This window comes from Osmia lignaria, chromosome 14, assembly GCF_051020975.1.
Source record: "Osmia lignaria lignaria isolate PbOS001 chromosome 14, iyOsmLign1, whole genome shotgun sequence".
Taxonomy (NCBI): Eukaryota; Metazoa; Arthropoda; class Insecta; order Hymenoptera; family Megachilidae; genus Osmia; species Osmia lignaria.
The window spans coordinates 4263455-4276469 of NC_135045.1; the positions used below are offsets into that span (position 1 = coordinate 4263455).

The 13015-nt window shown below is 42.6% G+C and overlaps 1 protein-coding gene across 8 annotated transcripts in view; it reads right to left on the reverse strand.

Annotated features, from left to right (window-relative positions):
• Window positions 1–13015, reverse strand: part of Wdr62 (WD repeat domain 62) — a 53243-nt gene that overhangs the window by 36459 nt on the left and 3769 nt on the right. For all 8 annotated transcript variants that reach the window (XM_076692249.1, XM_076692246.1, XM_076692248.1 and 5 more), the window contains exon 2: window positions 7251–7287. The gene's annotated coding sequence lies outside the window, so the exon portion shown is untranslated. The remainder of the gene's footprint in view (window positions 1–7250; window positions 7288–13015) is intronic.

Below are 13015 nucleotides of genomic sequence, written 5' to 3' on the forward strand. Positions count from 1 at the left end.
GTGAAAGCGCAAGTGGTCGAAAAGCTCGGTGAAATTTCGGCATCCGGCGTTTCGCAATAAACACCGCGCGAAATCTCGTTTAAACGTCCCACGGCGATTGGCTAACGGGAAAAACACGCGGAATTACTACGACCGCCGCGATATTACTTCATGGACCGGAACTTCTAGATCTCCCTATGAAAGCCGCTACGTTTCGTCTGCGTTTTCACCGGAACGCATTTGCATTCGTGGGACAGCGCCGGTGAAATTCGATATACAAAGCTATCACACGTGGGAGTTATTGCGAATTTCCGAACAATTCGGTCGTTGCAAATATTCGCAAAATTTCGGGGAACATTTTGAGAAAGTGGAATATTATTATTACGGCTAATTTTAATTGGAGGATTCTTAGGGAGTGCAAATTTGGGAATTATTGCGAATTTGCAAACAATTCGGTCGTTGCAAATATTCGCAAAATTTCGAGGAATATTTTGAGAAAGTGGAATATTATTAATAAGGCTAATTTCAATTGGAGGATTCTTAGGGAGTGCAAATTTGGGAATTATTGCGAATTTGCAAACAATTCGGTCGTTGCAAATATTCCCAAAATTTCGGGGAATATTTTGAGAAAGTGGAATATTATTAATACGGCTAATTTCAATTGGAGGATTCTTAGGGAGTGCAAATTTGGGAATTATTGCGAATTTGCAAACAATTCGGTCGTTGCAAATATTCCCAAAATTTCGGGGAATATTTTGAGAAAGTGGAATATTATTAATACGGCTAATTTTAATTGGAAGATTCTTAGGGTGCGCAAATTATTGCGAATTTGCAAACAATTCGGTCATTGCAAATATTCGCAAAATTTCGGGGAATATTTTGAGAAAGTGGAATATTATTAATACGGCTAATTTTAATTGGAAGATTCTTAGGGAGCGCAATCTTCTTCGGCTCGATATCTCGAACAATAGGCCGAAGGAAAAGGGAACTGCAGCGATGTTAATTACTAAAGATAATGTCGGGCGGCCTAGTTTGCGAATCGGTCCCGCATTAGCAGGGATTTTGGCACATTTCCATTTGAATTACGGCTAATCCGACGACCACTCCGCAAGCGTTTACAACGAACGCTAAAGCCGCGACAATGTTCTACGATGAAACCCTTTTCAAACAATTCTAATATCCACCAGTTGTTCCCCAGAATACTTAATACAGAAGAAACAGCAAAGATTTCGAATGACAGAACAATTCTTCACGGTGATTCATTCCCCTATAAATTTTGCAATTATTCGATTTCTACAGCCTTAACGATGACACGTGGTTTCACTTTTATCCATCATCGAATAAAATCGTGAGAATGCCCGGTAAGAGCTCCATAAGAAGATGTATCACACGTCAAATGGTAGTTAACCAGTGTGTACATCAATTTCGCGTTAAACGTTGCGTACAATAATGGGCAAGAATGGAAGGTAAGTAGCACGAGATACGTTTTTCCACGCCGCTTATTTCATTCATCGCGTTAACCCTTTGACAGGGAGGCGCGTGTACAGTATCGAGCAAAGTAGACTTTCTCGATGTTCAAACTACTTAATAAAATTGCGTGCAGCTAAATTAATTATGAAAATATATTTTACGGAAGAGAAACTTCGCTTTCTGAATGAAGTTTACGATCAAAAAATGAATTAATCAGCACTGATTTCCGAGGTACGTTTCACAATTTTTCTATTATATCAAATGCGTGCGAAACCGATTGAAATATGTAACGAATAGCGTGAGCAAAGTTTGAATGAGTTTTATCGATGGAGCGAAAAAAAAAAAAATGGTAACAGCTGGCGTAACGTGACATAACGTCGACTAAAGATAGCAACAACGTGGCGAGTATAGAAATTACATTTACGTAACAAATACAGCGTGCAGGAGAACGAAGGCGTAGAAACAAGAGTGCAGCTGGCGTTGGGGTTCGCTCTGATTCGAAAGGTTAACCAGCGAGTTTCGTAGACTGGTCGCAGACGCAGCGAAAGTACACTAGATTCTCCATTAATCGAAATGGTAAAAAAAGATGAAGGACTATGAATAACGCGACTCTCACTTTTCTTACGATTATTCGTAATTCTCGCGCCAAATTAATCTCGTGAAAATAATTGCAAGGCTGCAAATAGATAAAATACGTTAAGTTCTACGCAGAGTAGAACCTTGGTAGTCGCATAAAAACGGGACTGGAAATGCATGCAAGCACGGAGGTTCCTGCGATTAACCTTTCCACCGTGCGAGATAATTACAATAAAATGCAAATCTACATTTTGCTACGGAACATAACTATTGAGAATAGAATATATTTTAAATTCTAAATTTTTCCACTCTACCATTTTCTCTTGCTTCACGTAGGCTCCAGTCCGGGCCATTTCACCAAGTTTTTCGCCTCTGTACTTTTGTATATCACTTTCATAAATAAACTACTTTCCTCTGCAAATCGATTGAATTCAATCTTCGTTCGATAATTAAAGATACTCAATAGTAACATCTGATTTATTTCTCAGGAAAAGGTGAAAAGCGGTGTAAAAAAGTAGGAGAAGCAATTCTTTGAAAATCAATTGTTTATACAACTATTGTTCGGCGCATCGTGGAACGCGGACTACGCCGGTGAAGTGGAAACAACGAAATGTACCCGGTAAAAAGAAGTCGTTCTTCCGGCCACCGTGTGAATCCTCTACACAACAAACCTAGACCCGATGGGAGATCACCGGTGGAAGGCTTTCACCGTTCTCCGGAACCGGAAGCAGCTAACCCAATTCGCCATCACGCGAAGGCTTCTTATCGGTTCGCCATGCGATTAGACTTTGCCTAAACGCGGCAACGTAACGCGATCGTTAATCGAACCAACTTTTAACCCCGTTACAAATTTCCATTAAACGCAACTCCGAAGAATCTACTTTTCTATATAATTGAATTTTCGATCGTCCTATCAGTCGCAGCGCGCGATATCTCTGTCAAAGACGTGTCAGAAACAGGCAAACATTAATCACCGGTGGGGAACAAAGCGCACGGTGGCAATCGCGGATTTCGCCAACAATCCATCGCGTCGGGCTGTCAGCAACACGTACAGTTAAATGTATAAAGGGAGCGTGAGAATCGCGGCGACCTACTGCGAGGAAAGGTACGACGAATCGGCGAATGTTAGATCCACTCAGCTACGAGTATACACGCGATTCCAATTAGCCCCGCATGCGTTAGCTGACCGTCGAATCGAGAAACGCAAACATGGCCGAATAAGATTGACGTTTTACATAACAATCTCGATCACCATTCTCGTTTTATCGCCAGTTCGACGTAGCCTTATCGCGGCTACCAAACAGAAGATAAACGGTGCCATCTATCTTTCCAGCGGTATATCGAAGATAAGGTACAACGCCTTATCTAGGTACCATTTCATCCGGCAGCTACCTGTTCGAACAGTTTCCTATCGATATCATAAAAATTCCTGGTGGACCGAGAGGAATCGTGTTTCTTCGGGATAAATTTATGGCGGATTGTCGCGTCGTCTTGGGAAAAAGTTTTCCGGGGCTTTGTTATTATTTTCGAAGAGGGCTGGCAATAAAAGTGACGATTGCCAGAACCTCGGTTCGGTGAGGGTTATTTATCTCCCTTCCGCATTTTCCCTGAACCGACCGTTCGACTTTGACGGAAAAACGACAGAAGGTACCGGACAGTCGCCCACGCTTCGCACCATCATCGTCTTAATAATAAATGTTATCATTTTTTATCAAGTGTCTCGATCCTTACGCACCCACGTCACATCCTAACGGTTTGTACTACTTTGTACCTTCTTCCAGCGTTGTTTTTATCGAAGAGGTATTTATCCGGAGAAAGAGAATGGACGTTTAACCGGGACATTACGAAACGATCAGTCACGCCATTTTCGCGGGTTTTACGGGACGATAGTAACTCGATTTCCGAGTGTCATTTCTCGTCTATCCTTGAACTCGTCGTTTTACGAGCCACGAAACCGTCCCGTTAATTTACGAGCAGACCCATTACACACCCACGATTGCTCCGACTTTCCTCGCGGGATCTTAGAACGGAGAGAAGCAACGATACATTGTAGCTGAAAGAAAGGAAGCTTCAATTGGAGATAAAGCTTCGATCCGCGACGCGTATAAATATCCGAGCGCGTCGCTAAATCTATCAGGCAACGTGACAAATAAGGCGAAGGATCCGAGAATAATTTGCATTCCATTTTCGCTGGGCCTCGATTCACGGAAAGCTTTCTCTTTCATTCAGCCCGCCAATTACGGGACAATGCGAAATAAATTACACCGCCAGATGAATACATTTGTACCTCATTAATCGTTGCTGTATAATTAATTAAGATAATGCTCCGCGATCTTCTTTAACCCTTTCATTACACACACAGTCTACAGCGAGGAGGTTAATTTAAATAGAAGAATCGTTTCTATTTCTCGCTAAGTTTCACCACTCGTGCTTCCTAATTCGTTATCCTTCGGATCCCGAATTAATCAAAGGAACAAATTCTGTTAGAGAGTTTGCAAATTTCTGTTTTCCTACGCAATCGGGAGAAGGATGATCGATAGGAGCATCCGAAAGCAAAGGTAGCCCGGTTTCTGGCGGGTGTTGGTTCGTTGACCCCCGAGAAAGGAGGAGCGCGTGAACGCGAGTGAACGCGGAACAAAGAATTCCAAGAGAGTAGAGCTTCTCGGTGCCTCGAGAACCTTTGGAAAAAGGACAGGTAAATGCGGAGGATGGTCGCACAGTTTGTCACTGCCAAGGTCCCCGTAGGATAGCAGTCAGTCGACCGGCTGCTAACCCGCTTCCACTGAATCCTGCCATCCGTTTATCTCTCTCTTCCTCCTCTTCGAACGACCGGCAGACGAACCGAAGAACGTGACCTGCGTGCACAACCTCTTCTTCTCGTCCCGACTATCCGCGGTTAAAATAACCCAGCCAGCGAACAAGCATCGACCAACACGATGAATCGATCCTGGCCGCGAGAACCGATCGGATGGCTTTCACGGGGTCGTGCAGGTGACATATCCGTCTCTCGACACTTTCAACACCTTTGCTACCGGTGCACAAACTGACCGTAGGCTTCGCAAAGCTATCTTTAACCTGGCTGTTGAATTTTTTTTTTTTCATTCACGATCCAAGATCGATTATCTTATCCAGAGTAAGCGAGATTAATGGCCCGTAATTGACCAATCTTGCCAGAGAAGCGTTAATTACTAGAAACTCAGCTGCTTGGGGGAGAAAACAATTGCTCCTCGTAACCGGACGATTTCTCGCATTCCACGTGCTTCTTAACCCCTTTGAACTTGACATCACGACTTTCAGTCTAGACTTTCATTAGCAGCCTCTAAAGGAATTTGGATTTTTCAAACCGATCTAAGGATGACCTTTCCTTCAGTTTCTCGATGATTGATGTACTTTCTCGAGTTATCCTATGTTTTATTTCTTTTATATATATATAAAAAAAAAAAAGAAATTTTGATAACGGTAAGATTTCTCATCATAGAAAATTATAGTTTCTAATGTGGAAGATGCTCAGCGCCGAGGTAATTACAGTAATGTGCGAAGCGCGCATGTTTGAAAGAAACAATTTCTCTGGTCTCTATCGGTTATACATATATTACCACAATTTAACATAGTTCACAGTGAAAATATACTTTTCAACGACGTTACCGTCATTAGCATACTTCCTTTTCCTTGGCGCGTACAATCGGTTAACGCTCTGATTAATAGGAAAATGATGGACGGCTTTTGCCACGTTCTCGCCACCTTCCTTTCGATTCTTCTCCAAAGATCCTGCGTTTTTCAAACTTTTGTGTTTCGTCACAGCTATGAAATTATACTTTAACGAATGCACACGGTTTTTGTTCTAAAGAAACTGAAAGGCAACCGGTGTAACGGGATGCAGACTGTCTCGTTAAGGAACAGGATCGACTAAACTTGGAAAATTTCCGCGTGTTGCGCGTCGATGAGTCAACGATCGATTCATCGAAAGCGTCGTCGATCGTCCGGTTTTATCGATACCAACGAGACGTTATCGCGTCGATGAGCGATAATTTAATTAAAGAGCTACAGCCTCGAAACGCAATCAGGTAATCATAAAATTTATCCCCTTTTCCTTTGAAAATTCCCCGAGGAAAGTTCATTTACGCGTGCAAACTTTCGCCGGAGGAAAAGCCAAACATTGGACGCAAATTCAGGGTATACGTCACTGGTAAGGAAACTCGCAGGTGAATCGTGCGACGGGAACTTTGAAAAACGACCGAGAGAGAAGAGGAATAAAAGCTCTGCTTGCCGACCAAACTCAACCTCCTTTTCATCGGGCCAAGACGGGATCCTCGTATCTCGGCGAGAAGTGTTTGCCGTGCAAAGATTATGATAAAGCCAAGAGAAGCTGAACCGAGTCGGCTTCTAATGTTGACGTTACCTCGTTGCACCCTACCTGCTACGGTTTACCGTCCTCTGATAACGAGTTAAACGCGATGCCGCTCCAATTTGCCACGTCCATGGCGATAACTAAATTACAGGCTGCCTTCCAACGAATTTTCGATGATTAAGAAATTTTTAGATTTGACAAAAAAGATCAGAGATCAGAGATAATAAATATTCCGATGTCTAGAGTAAAAATTTGATCAAATATTTTGAGAAAAATTGAATTGTCCAGAGTGAAACATACAGGTTGAATGATTAATTTGAAAAAAGGAGTAGCTCGGAGTGACGGAAAAGCAACCGAGGAGGATGCTGATACATTATTAAAAGACAGAACGAATTATCCGGCCGATCCTGTCCGACGGTAAAAGCTAGACAAATAAATTTTCTACGACCGGACGTGGCCAGAAACTGCAGGGGAATATAAACCGACGGATTATCGACCCGTTTTCCCGACCCTTCCTTCCTTCTATCCTTCCTTTCCCTGCTGTACCCTTCGCTCCGTACCCTGGCAACATCCCTTAACCGTCCCCTCCGCGCAACGGCACGTTGCCAGCCACTCCCGCGACCAATATTGTTTCAATCTCGATAATTCTTTTAATTAAACTCTAACCAGGGAACGTATACGTTCCTCTACTTCGCCGTCTATTTATTTCTTAATGAAGTTACAATGATATTCTTTAAAACGGCAAGGGTGACCAAGAAATTTTCGTATCGCCGTCTTACGAAATATTTCTTATAAAAATATCGTAGGTCGTATGTAAATCGAGGCTGATGGAAAGATACGGAAATGAAGCGGAATAAATAAATTCTCGAGCACTTACCGCAGGCTTTCCGGTCGAATATCGCGTCCTGCGCAACCTGCAACAAAATAACATCATATTTCAGAATATTCGACACGCAACAACGATATAGAGATATGGAAATGCGGTTTCCATAGTAAATACATTCGCAGTTGATTCTAGGATAGGTATAAAATATATTTTTTCATCGTTGTACGAAAAGATTGCGAGCGTTGTTCAATTAATAATTTTCGTCATGGATTTTGCGATATCGTTACGGTTGATATACAGCATTCAACGCGATTTCTATGCGTCCTAATTAATTCGCCAGAATTCTAAAGTTTATTACGAACAGTGTTCCTAACGAAGCAAGTGTACCAAGGAACGACGCGACATACGCGAAACCGTGCAGCGAGCTCGGATTTCCTGTTCACCTTGCTAGAAATACCAAGTTGGACGCGGATTCCCTCGAAAATATGGCCAACAATCCCGTCGGAAGCTCTGACGGAAGAAGGAACGATCTACGATCATGGGAAGAACCTTTCGAGCGAACGCGAATCTACCTGTAGATTAGTCATTAAACGAAACTCGCGGAACTGATTGCTCAAACGACAGATAAGAGGAAATGTGTCAGCGGTGAAACAATTGCAGGTTTAAACGTTGACACAAGTTTTGTTGAATTTGCGAATCTCAGATAACGGAGATGACGTTGCGATGCTCTCTAACGAGGCGTTCAAGTGTTATCCCAGTGATCGACAGAAACCCCTGAGGGGATCGATCCAACGTTACCATGAAATATACGCGCGTTTGACCGACCTTCCGTCCAGTGAATGGTTTCGTTGTGCCACTTTTGCCTCTTCTTTTTCGAGCTGTTCTCGGAACGGTGCTGGATGCACCGTATGTTGTGTTAGAAACAGCGATATCGGTCGGAAGTTCGAAAAATTATTAGAAATTTATGGTATCTGATTATTGTCACAATTTGATAGAAGCTGATAATTGAAAGCAATAGATAGTAAGATAGCAAGGCAAGAAATCGTGACATTCCTATCGATATTGTATATAAATAGTGATTTATATACAAATTCATTCAACCATAGATAATTGTAAGTTAGGTGCTCATGGTATTATTTCGGCAAATTGGGACACAAAGACAATTAATGCCTTTTTGATAATATTTTGCATTTAATCATTAATGTTGTTATTATTCTAATCAATGACCGACTAATTATTAATTAATTAATTAAATATTGAGATAATTATGTTGAATGAAAGTAAATTTATTTATTTTAATCTATTCCTAATCGGATTAGAAAATTGTCGAGTTTTTCTAATCCGTAGATAGCGATAGCGGAAACTATAGCACATACCACTAGAATATTTTCCTTCTGTCCCACTCTGCCGAAATAATACCGTGATATCGATGGGAAGCTCGAAAAATTATTAGAAATTTATTGTCACAATTCGATAGAAGCTGATCAATCACTGTTCAAAAAGAATAACGCGGAAGATGCGTGCCGAAACGAGTAAATCGCGTTATCAACGTAAACATTCGTACCGCGTTGCTCGAGATAAGAGGCGGATTATCATTTGAGGTCGTTTCTAATCGCAAGGTATTTCCTCGATTTCAAATAATGACCAGCCATATTGTAATATCTACCTGTGTTTCCGTTCGTATTCGCGCAGCCTTGAGGTATACTTTCATCCTTTAACTAACAATTGGCAACAGAAAAAATTCCTCCATATTCATTTTTCCATCGATATTCGCAATTAAACTAGTGAAATTAATTCTGGACAGTTTACAATTTTTACTTAAATTTCTCATTTATTCAAATTTTAGGGCGTCAGTTATATAAAAAAAACAGTCATACTTTTAATTAATTCCACCAGTATAGTCGATCTTTTGAATGTAAATAATTTTGGTTCAGAAATTGGTAAACCGGTTTCGCTCCAAATCCCTGTTGAATTAATATCGAAAATTACCAGGTCCCGCGGGTAAACGGAGGTCGAAAAGGGTAGTAAAAGGAGTGTCACTAAAAATGACTCGTTTCGACGGACTAGGTGAAAGGAGATTAAGTGGTATAAAAGGCTGGCCGAGTGGAGTCGTAGCTCGCCGGTGAGTAGCACTCGACGCCGACGACGCACGCACCTGGAAATAGCTGCACCGTTAAATAACACCGTCCGCTTAATAGTTTTTCTTTTTTTCCTCCCGTCGTGTTTGCACAGTTGAAGAAAATTGAACTGTCGCTGTGTTACGAGGTACCAGAAGAACTGCAACTACCACCATTAACCCGACCGTTTAATTTTTCATCTTCAACTCGAACGGTGCAAACTATTCGGGTTTTAGAAATGAATAGAGGAAATAACGCGAGGGATAGGTCGAAGCACGAAATACCGTTGAAGAATATGTACTTGTCAGTTTCGAGAGGATCAGAGTGGAAACCGAAAATGCCTGGGTGTCGTTGCGTCGGAGGAAAGCATTTCGGCGTTTACCGTGATTTATGTCGAGACTTTAATTAACGTCATACTTTTTCAGCCGACCAAGCTTCCCTCGAAAATACCCAGCGTCGCCGATCTATCTTCGAGGAAAGGTCGTTTAAATAGACGAGAGCCATCTATAAATTTCCATCTCGATTGCCATCGTTTTTACATTTTCGAAGCTCCGTTCGAAACCCCCGTAAATTTTCTAAAGTAATACGCGCGATAAATAATTAAGAATACAAAGGATTCGCGAGCCTTCCTCTAAATTCTAAAATGGATGATCGTTAAATTCAACTGCACTCGTCGATCGATCCAGATTTTCGGGCAAAGAGCGAAGTGGAGGTACTCGTTTAAAGCTCGGCCGTAATTACTCGCAGTCGATTATACCGGAGAGTATCGAACCGAGGGAAACGCACTCGAATCACGCGGGAATTTTTCCTTTGCCGAACGACCAGGGTTATTTTCAGTCCATCTCCTCGCAAACCAACCACCACCACTCTCTTACCAAACGAATCTACAAACATTCGGGGAAAGAAACGAAGATTACAGCAGTGGCTTTTGGTATACACACGGAATCGACAGAGTTTAGAGAGCTAGAAACTAACCATGACTGCTGCCTTGTTTCAATTTAACCCCCTTTCTCATTTTCTATTTCTACGAAGAAAATGAACGCTCAGGTTCCTTTCAAAATTATAATACTCCATGTTATTCGGGAGGAAATTTTATCCAGAAAATGCGGTCAATTGGTAAAAATCCTGTTTCACGCGCGAGAGGACGGATCGAAACTGTTCCACGGGATTTCCGTCCAAGGTATTCGATGTTTCAACGCCTCAAGTATTCCTGTTTCTCGTCGAGGCAGGTAGAACGTGTATCGCAGTTCCTTGGAACCTCGAGCCGCACGTTCTCCGCGTGACGATAAAAACGTAACACGCTTAAATCGTGTTCTGCCTTTCGAACGCGTCACCCAACCCCTCCGGCGCCCATCGATGCTCTTTCATGTGTGTTTTCACGTGTCTGACTTGCTTGCCTTGCATCGCGCGACGACAGGCTTCCCTCGTTTATCCAATCGAGAGATTCATCTTTTTTTAAATGAAACGGGTCCGATGTTTATTTATTTATTCGTTACTAAACGGGATTAACCCTCTGATACAAAATTTAACAGAAATCATTTGGAGAACCCTTCGTGTATATTCAGAAATATGATACAAGATGTATATTTATTCAAGTTTGCGAAGGGCTGTTGTTAAAAACAAGAGCGATCCTGGTAAGGTGTGAAAATCGGTGTTCGAAGAGTTACAAGAAGGGTTGTCGTCTCGAAGACCGAATGATCTGGAGCGCGATGAGGAACAAGGTTGACGGTTTCGCGGGCTCAGCGAAAAGGGGAAACCATAAATGATAATAAGATGGAAGCATCTGCGCGGTACGAGCCGAGAGGAAAAGGCAGCCAGGTATCGAACCAACAAACGGACAGACAGACGAGACAGGGTTGAAGGGTGACGTAGGCATGGCAACCACCATTCCCATCCATTCCCATCCATCCCCATCGAGTTTACAGTGTATCGAGTGTACGGGAAATCTGACACGGAGTCACGCTAAAAATACGCCCCGTCTGTTTGTACGCGTCTCTCTGAACACCTATGCCCCGTTAACGCCCTGTCTAATGTCGAAACTTGACCATCAAAGAAAAATCCTATATTTTTCATTAATAAAAGATCAATCCCCTATGACGCAAAGGTACCTTCTTTCCTCCTCGTCCGTTATCCTCTTTTCGTTCTATTTTCCTTTCGTTTACATCTCCGCCAGTTAATGGCACGCGTCGACTTACTGCATCTTTACTATCCGCTGCGGTGAACGCTTTACGATCGGCACAGTTGTTCACGGTTGTTCACCCCGGAGAACAGCGAGCGTATCCCTCTGGATGTATCAACTTTCGCGAAGTATCAAAACCTCCTCCCTCTGTTTTTCCGCGCGACACTTTATGCCAGCCACTTTCTGCCAGCGTTCGGATTAAAAATAATGCCAACCCCGGGGTAGTAAACGTCCCGCGAAAAACGCGGGAGCATTTTACGAGCTGCCCGAAACGTCGCTTCTCGTTTTTCTTCGTCCTCCTCGGAAGACTCGTCTTGGAAAGAAATGAAATAATGGAGAATCTAGGCCTTCGGTGACCCGAGGAACTTTGGGGTGGAAGTCGAAAACCAAGTTCGAAACGAGAATTTACAGTTCCTCTTGTGATTCAAACGAAGATGAATCACCGACGGGGTAAAAACGAGAGAAAGGAATGTACGAGCAGAAATAAAGGAAAATTCTTTCAGTGAAAAGCGATAGAAAAGGGTTTAATTGTAACTAAATAGCGTATCTAAATCGTGTGTTAAAAAAGAATCTAGTTTTAAACAAAGACGCTCCATTTGTGGAGCAATTAAGCCGATTCGCGTGTAAATAACCAGCTTCCGAGTTCTCAGGACGAGCGAACTCGGACGATGGTCAGCAAAAAGAAAACCCGAGGGAAAGGCTCGATGTACTTAATTAAATCGTACTATAATAGTTCGGAAACGAAAACCTTTGAGTATCACCTAAACGGTGCGAAGCGCGAGCAAGATTTTCCGTATGCAAAGTGGAGTTCTTAGGAAAGAGCAAATTCTCTTGTTCGAACGATGAACTAAGAAGTCAGCGGAGCGAGTTAGCCGGCGAGCTACAGAAATTTTTGCATGTCGCTTCACGCATCGACGAGTCATCGCGCAATAAAAGAATTCTCCGGCTTTCCCGTTTCTTCCGCTCCGACGTCTCATTGTTTCTCAGCCGGTGAAACACCGTTTCGCGAAGATGGTACCCGTGTTAGGAGCCTTCCATTTCCTCTCGCGAGCGCCGTTCTGATTCCACAAAATTCGGATGGAAAGACTTTTGTCGGGAGACTCGAGCTCCGCTGTTCGATTGAAGGAAAATGCTAAGTTTCAAGGTTCGTTATAATCTTCTCATGGAGATGGAACGTACCGGAAATCGAGCCTCCGTCTTCCGCGTTTCAGCCGATCAGCTTATCGCTTATGCCGCGGTTAATTCGCAAACATCCTTGCTTCCAAGATCCCGTCGTTAATTTTATTAGATCTTGAGATCCCACGCCGTTAGAACTATCGCACGATTTCAAACTAACAAAGGCGTGTACGTTTCTCGAAAGCATACGAACTCTATAATTCGTTAGACCAAGGGAGAGAATTAAGGTAAAAAAGAGGAAAAAGTTAAGCAGGGAGTTAACATTGCCTTGTACGGGAATAAATCGAGTAAACAGCTGAGGAAGGCGAATCGACTACGTAGTAGCTGGATCTCGATATATGGAA